At 43.2% G+C, this 14,002-nt stretch overlaps 1 pseudogene; it reads right to left on the bottom strand.

Moving 5' to 3' along the window:
• Positions 1-2,018: 2,018 nt before the first annotated feature.
• On the bottom strand, positions 2,019-3,805 carry LOC119722577 (annotated as a pseudogene).
• Positions 3,806-14,002: the final 10,197 nt, after the last annotated feature.

The following is a 14,002-nucleotide window of genomic DNA, read 5'->3' as shown; positions in this document are numbered from 1 at the left end:
AGCAATCAACTTTTTGATATTGGTACTTTTTCAGCTCGAATATCTTCTAAACCTCTGTCAAAACTAATGTGTTCTTGAACATTAGGACTGGATAATTTGTGTTTTTGGAACTGGAGGTTTCGATCAATCTGAATAGAGTAAACTTAATGTTTTGATTCTAGTCATAACCCTGACAGGATAGAGAACGTTCAGGGTGAAAACGGACACTTTTAGTTCGAACTCGATCGGGCCGACTGTACTGTATAGATCGACACCGGTTGGCAAAAGGCCAACTCCCACCTTGACGTTGGCTAAACTCAACGTCGACAATGGGCCAACTGCAGGCCGAAAGTGGGCCAATTTCGTGTCGACACTGCAGTGCCAGGTCGAAAAGCAGTACTAAAACTTAAGAGAGGACGTTCGATAACATGAATATATAGTAAGTTAATGTATGCGAAGTTGTATGAAATGACGCAAAATAACCCTTCCAATTACACGGCATTGCCAACCATTTCCGATCGGATTTGAACATCTCTATCCGAAGTCCATTTTGGACAATCCTGATCTGACTGCGACAAATGTGGCAAGAACCCCACACTATAAAGGCTTAAACACGTACCACCTCCAGGGCTTAAGCCAAACTAAACGACAATGCCAATCATGAGACGTTTCAGCTACGCGATACTGTCTTGCCCGCAGGGCACCAGACTAATTGGCGTTTAGTCACCCAATTACGCGTCATATTAAAGGGAGTATCCCATTGGGAGGTTTCTTTTTTTCCCAAGAGAAATGAACAAATGCCTCTTCGAAAAACTGGGCCCCTAGAGCTTTATGCCGTCTTTTCTCTTGTAAGAAAATTCCTGCTTTGGAAGATCGCAAATCTAATTCATTATTCCATATTAGTCGTATAGGTTGATTGCTTTACTTAATCATGTGAGATAAGACGCCGTTAAGGCCTTGTTGATCAGATTAGGCCTTGTTTGTCGGTGCAAGATGTGAGTGCGTTGAACGGGATATGGACACGAAGTCAGATCCCATTAGAAGGCGAGAGTGTAAGCAGATTGGCTTCGGCGCTGGGATACAGAGAAGAGATGCTGAATAAAATGCTATTTATTTATTTTTTATCTCTGGATAGCTAGATAGGCCTATCGCACGGTTTCAGGCGGAACTCTTGACAATGTTGCACCTAAACTGTGACTCTTCCTTAACTTGGAAATTTCGAAAAATCCCCCATTGGCGTAACCATGCCTTGTGTTGAGGTCAATGACCTGTAATACCTAACAACAAACAAACAACTTGAGGGGGCTTTGCCGTCCAAATAGAAAGTCAGCGTACGGGCTCAAGGAACTGCTACTGAGCAATTCCACTAAATGCCACAGTGACTGAATGAAATAGGTTAACCTAAGTCGAACGAGTTTCAGAGTTTAAAAAAAATGTGCGACCGTCACGTCAATTAATAAGTTTTTATCCAGCATATAAATTCTGATATAAATCTTTCTGTGTGCGTGGAGGTATAGGCCTACTGATTGGACGCAATATCTCCTATCTGCACATGCAGTTGCGATGCCGGACTATCTTTAACCTCAATATATCAGATGAAGATGTCACATTTTGTTCTCTTTGCACGTAGCACGATAGCCAAATATTTACCATCATTTTGGACGGGCATGCCTACCGACTATGTATCCAATACCACGTAAAACGAACTGGAGATGATTATCAGTATAAACCTGTCAGTATTAACAGGAGCATTCTATCTTACTTTGTGATAGTAATATGCTTTCAGTTGCTTAGCAGTGGTGGAGCATTAAGTTCGATTTTTTTCCACTCGTGATCGAAAGTTTGAAATTTTTAGGAAGATTTTACAGAACCGTGTGAAGGACATTTTTGAACCCAACGACGAAGAATAAACATTATTTTTCTTGGTCCCATAATTATTCAGTTATAAAAATACAGTGACGTTGTGTTTAATGTGTGTAAAGCAGTGCCAAGCATTTTTCCACGTGCGATTTTTTTTCGAGGTTACAATACTTAAATTCTATCGATCCATATCCACAAAAGAAAATGTTTTGAACAAAAAAGTGTCAAATGCTAGCTTGCGGGGCAAGCTATCTTGGAGAAAGTCAGACAAAGATATTCGTTCTTGATAAGATTTGGAACGTATTAAGAATAACAATTTTAACATACGTTAAAGTTTGAGCTAAATTTAGCTACAGTCTTCAGTCGTACTAATCTATTTTGTCATAGTGAATATACTGAATAACATGATAAAGACAAGATGTGGAAAGTCATGCAAGGATGTTTTCTAAGGTACAACTTACGAGTGCAAAGAGCCTGGCCTAACATTGCCATTATGCATCGGGCAGATTGTCAGTTGAATAGAGCGGCGTTCGAACTGCAAATCAACTGTACCAGTCTTGGAGCCCTGCTCATATGCGAGACTCTTGGGCTCGTGTGGTCATGGTGCCGCTGCGTCCAGTGCTCCCAGGTTGAGAGTTCTCCGAGCTCTTAGGCCGGGGCCGGCACTTGGCCGGCAGGAAGGCGATCTGGAAGGCCTCCCTGTACCGACTACTGAACACCGTGTATATGATGGGGTTGACGATGGAGTTGAGATAGGAGAGGACCCGTGCGATGTAAACCACGACCTGACGGACGTCTAAGTCCAGTATGAACTCGCCCTCACGGAACATTGCGATCAGGCTGAAGAGGGACATGATCTCGAAGGGGGCCAGGAGGGCAAAGAGAGCTACCCCGTTGATGACAAGCATCCGGGCGACCTGGTTGCGCGTGGACGAGTCTCTGCTTTTGCGATGGTTGGACTGCTGTGTCCGACGGATCGACTGGTCTAAGCCATGGATGATTCTATAGTAAAGAAAGGTGTTGGCGATCAGGGAGACAAAGAACGGGACAGTCTGCGTCGCGTAGGTGAACTTGTCCGCCCAGGGGAAGGCCACACCGCAAAACATTCGCCTGTCGGGCCAGTCGGTGAACTTGGGAGACGAGGGCCAAGTGATACAATCGTACGACTCCACGCCGTAGCTGACTAGAAGCGACGCGGCCAAGATGCCAGAGACAGTCGTGGAGAGGACCACACTGGCCAGGACCATGAGCTTGCTATCCCTTCGCTTGTGGGGGCGACACACGCCGTTAAACCGCTCCCAGGACACCAGGGTGATGAAGAACAGCGAGGCAAGTAGGAGGTGTTGACCATGAACTGGTTGAGCCGGCAGCCGGCCAGTCCCAGCGGGTTGTCGTCCCCGACGATGGAGACCTGACGTAGCACCAGAGTCTGCTGCCGATGGCGAACACTAGGAATATAATGTCGGCGACGGATAGGCCCACTAGGTAGCAGTTAGTCACGGTATGCATACGGGGAATTCGGAGAACCACGTATATGAAAGCTGCATTGTCTAGGACCCCTACCACCATTACGATAGGTAGAAACACCGTCAGGAAGAAGATATCAATCTGACTATATAAGAAGAACTCCAAGTCCGCACCAGAGGATAAATTTAAGACGAAGTCACACCCGGGTTGGTCCAAGGACTCCAGGTCCGACGGGGCATCCGTGACACTGGCCAGGAGTTCCTTAGTTGCATTGGCGAGGCTCCTGTGGAAGAAAGTCGTTGTCTCCATAGTCTGCGAGGCCGATACGAGCATTCTAACCGCGCAACGGTGTGGCAGCTATGATGTTCAGATACCCACTTTATATTGATTAATCTGCAGGTCGTTCACTATGGAGCTTCCGTTTTTAACCAGCACGTTCAGCTACTGCAGTGAAGTACCCGAGAAGCGATGCTTTGGTAACCCCGCAGTATCGTAAAGTCACATCAAAGCACAGTCCTGAACTTGCAGTCATCTACAGCACGCCTCAAAATTGTACTCGATCAACTCCATGTACGTCTGTTGCTTGGTGCCGCTGCATATCACCAAGTGCAATCCGAACATGAGCCAGCTCGCCCTGGCTGATGCTGACACGGTTCGTCTGACGTTGCTGACGAAAGTCCAAACGAGCGCCCTCCGCTCTTTTGAGTGGAATGATCGCATCGCGCCGAATCGCTCAGCGTTTATCGCCGCGGCCCAGCCACGGCTCCCAGCACGCTCGCGCCATCATTGGCGGGAAAATGCGCTGACGTCAGACGCTCATGAATATGAAGGTGACGCCGCCCAATGGGAGTCCGGGCATCACGGTATTTTTGTGACTGTGTTTCACAAATTTCATTCACGTGACAGTAAATACATCCCCCTCATTTTTACAATATTTTCGGCGTTTTCGGTAACTTGTAAGATAAGCTTTATTAGCGATGTGAATCGTAATGGTGTGGTCACACTGTTTGAAATTTATCGTTCAGAAAACACTTCTCTTCCGAAAAAAGTTCTGCGGGCCCAGTTTAAACAGAAATATAGGACAGGGAGAAAAATTTGAAATTAAAGTCTTACGTATTATTACAAATCTTGATTTAATACAGTGTTGGTCGCAATTTTTTTCTCCACTAAGAACAAATTAAGACGAATGTTGGAGAGTATTTTACAGTCAGTGGCATCCGTAGAATCGCAAGTAATACCCTTCTTTCAATTATCTTCTGCGTTACCGACCCTATCTCTTTCTGTTTGTATCCCGTATATTGACCTTTTGAATTTGAATAATTATCTTCACGCCCGCGTACCGAGCTTGCCTACATGACATGACACTTTCATCGATCGACATTCTCAAACGACATCTTTTCAAGCCCAATTTTTAAACGAAAACAAGCAGCTCTCAAGCAATATTTTCTGTCTGACTACATTACCCTGACAACCTCTGATTTTCCAACGTGTAATTCTTTCTCCAGTCGATACATGTCAGCCCATCTAAGGGTGATACTATATTGATTTTTTTGTGAAGGACGCGTTGTTTTTTTACACGAGTGCTCGTCTCCTTTCCTCTGTGGCTGACTTAAGCGAAATTGTTGCTTGCTTAGCATGCATCCATGCGTATTGCTTCAGTACCAACTTAAGAAAGAAAAAAGCTTCTATAGACGAGCCAAATGAATGAGCAAAAACAGACAAAAAGGCGAGAAAGTGCATTTCGCGGGTACGACCGCCTAACTAGAATTGACATGTCGTGCAATTCTGTTCACAATGCATGTACGCTTGTACGATAATTGATTGGTGTTATTTTGCCTTGACTGAACGTCTCCTCTAATACGGGGTCTTGAGCTCGCGATGGGTTCATTTCAACGCTTACCCATCACATGACCTTGAACTTAACGCTCTTCATCGATTTTGGCAGGGCGCATACTTTGTGCGTAAAGAACATTGAGAGTTCAGCTCCGTTGTTTTCGGAGCAGTGACATGATTCAATCAGTTATCGCTGAGTTGCTTTCCAAACACTTTAAAAGAGAGATATTACGGATCAGGGTACGAAGAAGAACTAACTTTTAAAGATTAAAATGAAGTGTTTACTTCAGAAAACAGCACTGAATTACCGTATGGAAGTCACTGTTTATTCGATTGTCATGAAAGGAGGCAATCATTTTCATCGTGAATCTTTTATTTCTTTGTTACTTTTGGTTACTCAATGTGAACGATAAACCGAACATTTCTGTGCAGTCAGCGTCTGGAATCGGCAGGTGCAAAACGCACTCAATTAGTGAGGAAGGAACGCCCGTTCAAAGGTCAAATGTCTGGGAGCATTAATTTCAAACTCGACAACTTGGGCTACTAACGTGATTTTTGCCTTCGAGCAAGGAGTGACATTTTAGCTTGCAACCATCGCGCGAGCGCGTCATGTGTTATTTATTATTTTTATCCACGTTCATTTCGGCTGCTGGAGAACGCAAGATTAGTTTGTCCTGTAACAGTAACTCCTGTTCGGTTGTTTTTGCACCCGGCCAACTGCTGCTACTTTCCGATATCGGTGCTGAGCGATTAGAGCATGTACTGAAAAACAAGGAATTCCAATAGTGGTTTCACAAACGTCTTTTCCCGGACTGACAAAAATTAACATTGTTGCCGTTGGCGAACATTTTGTATGGATATTTCAGTCTATCGCCGACACATGTCGGCCGGCCACGTAAAACTTAATTAAGAGCATGTATACCTTTTATGAAACCTTACAAGTTAGCATGTGTCTATGGGCATTATTGTCAGTATGAATGCAGACCCCACTCCTAAAATCGGTTTTCCCAGCATTCATTAAAAACCTAAGCAAAGTAGAATTTATTATAAGCGCATTTCAAAATAACAGAGACTGTGAAACCAACTACACATTAAAAGATTTTGACATGAGGAGATTGTAAACCAAGTCATTACTGAAACAACTCTCGAAGTTCTTCAAAGGTACAACAATTCGGTCTTACTCTGCGTAGTGCAGTACGGAAGCAATCTACTCGTCACTTTTCACGCTTTTAAATGATTATCTGGTGTCTGTGCCGTGAATGATCAAATTAACAAAAAATCCAGGGGCTGGGATTTTTGGTGTCATTACACCAGTCAACAGCTTCGCGCGCTAAATGTAACATACGTCAATGGTGACCCCATACGACAAGTCGATGAAGATGAAAATAGTAGCCACGGCAATCTACTCGGTGGCATCGTCTCACTCCCAAGGTGGCTCATCGGCAGATCGGTTGGTAGAATTTCATTTTCTGCTGGGTGTAATTTCCCACCGGTGTTAAATGACGATAATTGTAAGAACTGTTGAGCGCAAGACCTCGTTCAGCTTCGTGTCTGATTCCAGCGAGGAGGCTCGAGCGAAACACTCAGCCGAAATGAGGCAGAAAGAGACAGTGAGAGAGGGAGGAAGCAAGACGACGGCTGAGTGTCCTTTAAGAAGTTCAATGACAGAATGGAGTAGAGTCTTAGAGTACCCTTCATGGACCTCAAAGACACCCTCGTGGTCTACACCCCTGTCAGTGAAGCTACACCAGGGCAGTTTAAGTGGGGCAAGGCCGTCCCGCTACCCTCAGCGAAGGCGCAATTCCGGCAGGTGTGCGAATTGCCAATTAGAGAACTCCCAGATGCAATGGAAATTGGAACGGTCAAGATAGGCACTTGTAAGCCACTCTATATGGTGTACAGGCCCGCGCCGCTTAATTGTTATATGCCTGATATATGTACTTTCTGGTTGTCTCCCTATGGGAATGAAGTGAACTGCGTGACATCGATTGCACGACTGCTTTGTTTTAAAGAGCCGTGAAATGAATTTCTTTTCGGTCAAAATTCTTAAAGTGCAACGAGTCCCATTTACCTTAGACTTTCCGTCTTCGGATCGCCAATTGTAATTTGTGTTTCACGGCCTTTCTAATTTTATGCTCTTTGTGAATTTCTATGAGCAAAGCAAACACACGTGGCTCCTTATATTTTGCAAAAAAATAAGTAATTTAACAAACCATAAGATAGGATCAAAGAACTGTAAGGTGGAGCAGGTATTTCCACAAAATTAAACTTCAAGATTAATGCTCAGTGTCACCTGAACAGGCGAATCATAAAGGTTAGTGTTCATAAATAGCAATCAGTGGTATCTGAGTTCACTTTATCCTGGTTATTTGCTAGCCTTGCTTTATATGTGTATGCCTAATCTAAACTATATCCTATGACCTGCCACCAATGGATTGATAGTGCACGACGTCTGAAGTTAGATTGCTAATACATGTGAAATTACAGAGAGCATATTTCTTGATTCGGCAAAAACATTACAGGAGTATTCAATTTCAGTCCTTTATTAAAGCCCCTGAATGCCTATATATAACCAATCTAAGGCACCTTAGCGAAATTGACGAGTCCGTTCAACGCGAAAAACATGAGGGTAATTGTATTAAACTTTCTACCGCGCCGAAAATATTGGCCGAGCAGCGCCCGCAGGAAAGGCAATTTAGGATGATGAACAGGAGTAAACGAGATTTAACGATGTTTGACGGGATATTCCCCGCGGCCGACCGACTGGTTTGAATGTCTTCAATTTGTACAAATGAAATTCGGTGAGAGGTAGCGAAACTCCGAAACCACTCTCCGCAAAATTGCAATTTTGAGGGATTTTTTTTTTTTAATTTCTTCTAAGGTTAATTAGGTCTGTCGATTGAGCGGGAGAGGTAATACCCCAAACGAACGCGGGGTTGATTGGGAGATGATGGAGACTGGTTTCCGTCAGACGGAAGCAAAGTGTTTGTCCATGATTTGCGCACGATTGCAAATGAGAAGAGGAGGATCCTGAGAGAGGGGAAGAGTGGAACAGAAGGCCACAAATTGGAGCCCTCAGGCAGTAGTAATGAGGAATGCTCGGGATGCATACGCTAACAAAACAAGGGTAAGAGCAGCGGGTGCTTTGAATACTTGCCCGCGCTTGAAACTGTGTGGAAACTGATGCCTGGTGATGGGGATGGGCGGACGGACAACAGCGAGGGACGTGGAAAAACAGGGAGCTTCTTTTAGCAATCTGGGTTAAAGGTGGAAACCCGATGATGCTTTTATAACAAGTCCAATCAGCGTGCAGAATCTGAGGCATCTGCTACGACATGGGAGCCAGGTTTAAAAAGGGTCAATGAATCCACGCCGTGGGCTGTGGGCGATTGCAGCCAATTGCCGATTTCGCGTCTATACTTGGCGGGAATGTTTTCACTGTTTGGCCGGAATTACAAGACGCGGCCAAGCGTCCAAGCGTAGGGGAAGACGAGACGTGTTTGAAACTAGCCAAGCCAACCGAAGTGGCCGCTATCAATGTTACATGGCACTGTAACGTATTAAGTCTGCAGACGGAATGACTAGTGTTAAGTTATCACACAACCCAAGCCCCATTAACATTCAACACACTCATCTTGCATGGACATAAATCTATTTGCCGTAAATGTGCATAAACACATCTCAGGGTAGTCTCTTTCGTCCATCGAAGTCATGGTAATAATTGGCATTGACGATGCCAGCGTGCCACCATGTCTGGCTCCATCACATGGCAACCATTGATATCCAAGCCGCACATCTTTGAATGATCAGCATTCTAACATTTCAATGTGCTGTCTCTCTTTCCACGCCAGGAAAACATATGCGTGTCATGTAACTGGTAATACAACCGAAGATGAGTTTTCTCAAGAGCGTCGCGTTGCGGTTGGAATAAATATTGCCAAGCTGGGATGGAGTTTCGATCTGTAATCTTACTCCCTTTTTTGGCCCAGCAAAAAAAACTCCTGTTTTTTTGGTTTGCGTTCCACCTGTGTTTTTAATTTCCTCCGAGCAGTGCGTTTCCGTTTTCTTGGGTTTTTTGGTAGCCCACGGCCAATCAACAGTGCTTCCGTTACTATAGTGAATAAGCCATGATGAATTCCCGGGAAAGAGGTTTTCGTTTTCATTTTACAAAAAAACATGTAGCCAGGACAAAATGAAGTCCCGAATATGGCCAATCCAGTAAATCCACAGTTCAGTTCAGTTCACTTCAGTTCACTTCAGTTCAGTTTATTTCCACAGTACCAAAATATCAATGACAATCTTATTATAGTTTTCGATTATGGAAAATCTCCTTCTGTATCTGTATGGTTTACGTTGCAGAAACCTATTCAGGCATTATCGAAACGGAGTATAGGTACTCAAGGCACTGGAAGTTATGTCTATTATTAGATGAATGAAGTACATGAGAAATATGAGACCCATTATGTAGCACCTTTTAAGGGTTAACAAGGTGCTGCGGCCACTGCCATTGGTATAATGACTGCATAAAATAATGTGTAATATTTTCCACGTGTGGCCAAAGCGTGAAATCTCAAGTTCATACACTGAGTGCATGTGGATAACGAAATGTTACGCTATACGGCGTTACGCCCCAATAACTTGATTGGTCCGGGTGACAAATTACAATCCACCTGTTAAACATTCAACGAGGGTGTGATTAATCATGAGCTGGTGGTCTCTGAGGGACACGATCCAACGAAGAAAACAATGAACCTCAGAGTATACTGGGATTATCTCCGGCCGCAGTGATGAAAATGAAAAATCTGCAGTGTATGATAACAATAATCCTGCTGTCGCATACGGCGATCCGAGCACTCATCCACTTGAATTTACAAGTCACTAATCATTTGGTGGGATTTTAATGCAAAGCTCTAGCTTTCCCGCGTGCCCTGGTGTTCTCCTTGTTTTGTTCCTTCGTCTTGGAGATGACAGAGTCAGGAACAGGGTACCTGTCCCCTAGAGGCATATGGAGAGATTGTGTTTGCATCCGAATCATAAGAAAAACAATGGAAGTTTTTGGCCTGAAGAAAAATCCAACCTGACATCTTCGCCTCCTCCGGGAACTACGAACCTTTAAAGAACCACACTGCAATCAACTGCATGATATACCCCCGGGACAATATCATAATCTATAGGCGGGTAGCAGATGTTATACAAAGAAATATAACACAGCATTAAGTAGTACCGGCATACTGCCCGCAATTTATCCCGGTCACACAGCGCACGCATGGTCATGTATCGTACTAATTAATTATTTACTGACGGATTTCGATAGAATCGCCAGGCGCCCGTTTTGGACAGCTTTAATTAGTTCCCGCAAAAACTTTCCATTTGTGTCTGTTTCCTGCCCACGAGAGTTTACTATACATTGTGATGAATGGGTCTGGGGTGGAGGATCGCCTCACGGATCAGTGTCCATCTGGGTAAACGCCACAGATATTGATACATGAATGTAAAAGCTCCCCCAATAAGGAGCCGGGAATGTTTGCGAAGCAACCAGATATAGACCTCAGACCGTGTACTTAATTATGCACTACAAACAAGAGGCGGAATCGATGAGGACGGTGTGCTCCACGCAAAGACACACTCTCCTTCTCAGCGATTGTTAACCAGATTCCCCTTATAGAATTAGATACACGTCGATCTGGGAATTTCCTTGCGGATTCCGAGTTGTGTTTTTATCAGCACGCTGCGGCCAAAATTTGTAATTCACTTAAATAACTGTTTCCATTTGCACACGGTTTTTCTCATGCGCCTGTTGGATTTCATCCTGGACGGTCTCTAGGGAGGCGATGTTAATTCTGTGATGGTTGAGACGACTGGATATTTTTAGCAGGACTAACACGGGACCGCATTGTGCTGCATTATACTGAATAGTCGATTTTAATTTACCATACTGCATGCTTCGATTGAAAAGATAACAATATCGTTGACTTGCAAATACAGCAATTTGTTTCCAACTAAAAGTCGATGCACACTGACAATAATCCAAATCAACAATCCATTTAGGTCTTTAGAGTATTTTTTCAAACTTTAAGACCAGTGAATTCAATAAAATGATACTATGAAAACAAGAATGGTAATTTTTTTATATATTTTCTTTACTGAAACCGAACTTTGTTATTGGATATTTCGAAAATTGCACTCAATATCCTCACTAAAAAGATGAACTCTCCGTAAACTTTTTGACAATGCTTTAAGTGCACCGTCCAGGTTGTCGAGGCTCGGTCGTTCAGGTAGTATAGTAGAACACCAAATCAATGCAAGGATCACGACACTTTCTCTTACATTGTAAACGGGAACGGTTGCTTTTTGAAGGATGGACTAAAACTGACAGGTACCACCGAAAGGAAGCGTGTCCGTTCCTGTCCTGTTCCTCATGTTGCAATTGTCAGGGGCGAGGCGAAATCGACACCCATGTGCGTCAATGAAAGGAGAACGTGCGTCAGTTCGCATTGCTGGCCCCGGCCGGAGACACATCATGTTATTATTCAATCCGCCGAAACTTCCCAGTTCATTGTCTCGGTTGGCGCCGGTTTTGGATATCGCTGGACCTCGAATTACTCGGAACTTTTGAAATGCTGTTTATATAAATCTGATTTAAGGACACGCAGGGTTATTATTTGTGACCAACGCAGCGAGTCTGGATTGCCAGGTTGAAAACAAAACCCAAGTAACTTATATTCTGTTAGCTCTACTTTGCCCAGTTTAAAAATATTTAAACATTAAAAACTATCATTATTTTCACTTTCTATTCCAGACAAGCATTCGGTTACCTCTTCGACTTTTCGGCAACGGCGCATTTGTTTTTATCAAGATGGTGGACGCTGTCATTCCAACCACAAGCGAGCTCAAACGATAACAAAACCATACGAATAAAATGCAAAAGGACGGTAAAACAAGACGATTTTGTTATCATGAAAATCTGAGATTTTGTAGGCTAACCTTTTCAACAGAAATAAAAAAAACGTTCCACTCTACTCTTCCATTATACATTTAAGTACGTAACTTATTAGAATTTTTTTATATAATGTAGTAAAGTATAGCGCTTCAACCTTAGGCTACATGGTGGACAAATCTTTAAAAAAAATCGCAGGAATAGTGTTATTATGCTTATTTGAATACAAGTCACTAAATCACTGTTGTCCACGTGTACGTGTAGCGTGATATTTTTTTGTCCTCAAACCAAGCTCTTTTGTCTTCAAATCGAGCTCATTCAAGTGGACGGAATAAAACCGTCCGTGGACAAACAGGTTTGGCACATGAACTTTGAAAACTACCATATCTCAGAGACAAAATATGCATTTGCAATCATTCTTCGTCACGTATGTTTAAAGATCAATATCTTAATACCATTAAATTGAATTTTTGGAATATGCTCAGCAAGAAGGTGAAAATTGCTGTCAAATGTTGGTTTCCTTCTTTTTGCACCATCCTGTATAGGGCAAACAGCGTACAAGCATCATATAGGTCTATGTTTCTTTTTCACTTCTTAATTTAGATGGAAGAAAAACAAAAATCTCATAGAAACCTGTCATTTTAGGTACATAATACAACATACGCTTTATCAATATTGCATAAGCGTCCCTCTGCCGATGTTTTGCAAGGAGGCGAAATCCCTACCTGGGGCGCAAAAATGAATTAACGTGAACTTCCCCCGCACAATGTATACACCGAGCTATAAACGACGGCAATTTGACGGTGTCAAACGCGTGGGTTGGTGGGAATTAAGAGTCTATAACGGTTCATTCTGCCGCGATTTGGACGCAAAGGTCTCTTTTATGCTGCCCGGGGACTTTCTTAACACACAAGAATAAAATGAGCGGTTACGAGTTGAATGCTGACGTCATGGCCCAGGGTACGTTTACATCCCTTTCAAAATAATTGCGACGCTGCACGTTCGCACGGACGAGTAAACAACTTACTTTGTTTGGTACAGAATTCAGGGGAAAATATCTCATCGACCTTTAACTAAGTACGCTAAAACTACCGTAACAGAAACTCTCATCCCTATAGAGGATGCAATCATCACCGAGCGACCAGCAAGTCGAGTATATTGCTATTGTTTTATGTTTGTGTTTATGGTGTAAATCGAGGACACGCACGTGCAACATCATCGATGAATAGAGGACAGGAACCAAATCGAGGACGACCTCGATGAGAACAAGTGTACAAACCATTGAGAGCTGTTGCAAAAAAGAGTATAACAAAGGAAAAGGGAAGAGGAATAATAATCGTCGAATCTTGTTGTGGACCAGACTATTTTGGACATCTTACATTTATTTTACAAGCCTAACGCTAAACCACCAAACAGAATATTATTTAACAATTGACTGCTGCGATGCGGGATATGACGTCTTGAACACCTGAGGGGCGCATAGCACCCGATGCAAAGCCGAGAGTGCAATGCGTCCCGAGGATGTTCAAAACGTCATTTCCCACATCACAGCAGTCAACAATTGTTTTGTTATACCTCTGTCTTGAATTCTTTGGATATTGACATAAAAATCACGAAAACAAACAGCAGAAACACAACAATCGAACGTGACAATCGAACGTCAACTCACAAGTCATGCATGTCGCGTGCTCGAAACAGATGATCGTCTGCTAATTCGGTGCTCCCACTCATGCCTGAAAACATGGTGAAAAATAGCGTGGATACCAACGGTACAAGCGTTTCACACCGTACGTACTACGTGATATGCCACAGGGAGTGTGCCATGGCTTTTTATAAACTGATCGTTCTAGGCCAATGAAAATACAGTATTCAAGACAGAGGTATAACAATATGTATTACATTGAAATTGCACTTACTTTTTTCTTC

The sequence above is a fragment of the Patiria miniata genome, unplaced genomic scaffold, assembly GCF_015706575.1.
Source record: "Patiria miniata isolate m_02_andy unplaced genomic scaffold, ASM1570657v1 HiC_scaffold_16, whole genome shotgun sequence".
NCBI lineage: Eukaryota > Metazoa > Echinodermata > Asteroidea > Valvatida > Asterinidae > Patiria > Patiria miniata.
The sequence above is the reverse complement of the archived record's forward strand: the minus strand, read 5'-3'. Positions and strand labels throughout refer to the sequence as shown.